General features: G+C 30.0%; 1 pseudogene; it reads right to left on the bottom strand.

Annotated features, from left to right (window-relative positions):
- Positions 1–416: 416 nt before the first annotated feature.
- Positions 417–957, bottom strand: LOC113377485 (annotated as a pseudogene).
- Between the last annotated feature and the right edge of the window lie 550 nt (positions 958–1,507).

The following is a 1,507-nucleotide window of genomic DNA, read 5'->3' as shown; positions in this document are numbered from 1 at the left end:
ACCCCAATGGAGATAAAACAAATATCAACTTACTATTTAATTTGCATTTTTTATAGAAATTTAAACTTATTTGCACACCGTCAGTAAAATCTTATTACGGATTGAACTTAATCGAACGCGTAGTACAAAAACTTTATTTGTTCAAATAACTTATAATAAAATATTATTATTATATAAAATTGATTTTAGTATTTATTAGTTTAATAGATATTCTGCAAAATAATACTTTTCTTGTAGAGTGTAAAAACCGACATTTAGCGTTATCCACTTTGATGAATAAAAACTTTTGAGGTAATTTTTTGTTTTGTTTTATTTTCAATAAATTCAACATATCATTGTTAATTGTCATAAATATTTTTTTAAATAAAAAGAGATTTTACATATAAATAAAATGAGGTCTAAATACTATTTTCACCTTACTCTTTGTAGATTAGCACATAGAATACGATACAATGGATACAGGCTATCAAAGCATAATGAATTATCGGATATTCATTCATATATATCGTAACCATGCCAGCAAAAGGCAAAAATCCTCTAACTTTTCCGACAACATCATTTTTTGTTAACCACAATTGGCCAGGAGCATATAATTTTTCGATCATCTATACGATTGTTGTCACCTTTAGTTAAAATTTAACGGTTCCATTTTTTTTCTCATGAACTTGGATCACTCGATGTACAACAGGGACCTCCCTTCCATCACTTTGAAGACAACAATCTCTCAACACTCTCACAGGTTCTTCAGGATTGTATGTCACAAATAACAAATCACCCCTGTGGAATGCTGGTTTCATACTACTCGATGCGAACAACTATGGGAGTTTTACACCCAGTTACTATCATTGATACTTTCCAAATAATTATAGCTGTGGAAACGACTATACCAAAAGTCATTACTTGGTCTACAATCTGCCGCTTCTTCATTCGTTTAAAATAGTCTAAAAAGCCTTCCATTTTGGTTAAAAATTATATTAACTTATTTATTGAAGAGCAACTGTCAAGAATTTAACAATAAATTATATATGACAATATGACAATTGCTTTGCGCACACGAGCCGGCAAATTGTAGAAAACAAAAAACTGTCAAATGACATTTATTGTTATGACTACGATATATCGATTGTAGGCTCACACATAATTTTGGCAACACTTCTAAACGACTCTCTTTGAACTAGTGGATGAACTAGACGATAGGTAGAGAAAACTGTGCACGGTTGTGCCACTTTTTTGGTAATGTTAATGCAATAATTTTGTTAATGTACCAGTTAGCTGGGAGAAAAGTAAATTAAATTGTAATTTGAACATTGGTCTACATGCGAATAGGGAAATACTGTTCTAAGGTACTATGGATTAGTCATAAATTCAAACTAGTGGGACGCATGACATCTACCCTTAAGGCAAATTGCTGGAATTTTTTTAAAAACGATTAACATTTTTGAAAAAATTTTACTTTAAAAAAATTAGATTTTTGAGAAACTAGGAATTTGACAAAAAATTACTTTTT

This window comes from Ctenocephalides felis, unplaced genomic scaffold, assembly GCF_003426905.1.
Source record: "Ctenocephalides felis isolate EL2017-DRISC unplaced genomic scaffold, ASM342690v1 CF-g0.4_SCAFFOLD_01886, whole genome shotgun sequence".
Lineage (NCBI taxonomy): Eukaryota > Metazoa > Arthropoda > Insecta > Siphonaptera > Pulicidae > Ctenocephalides > Ctenocephalides felis.
This window is presented reverse-complemented; position numbering and strand designations above follow the sequence as displayed.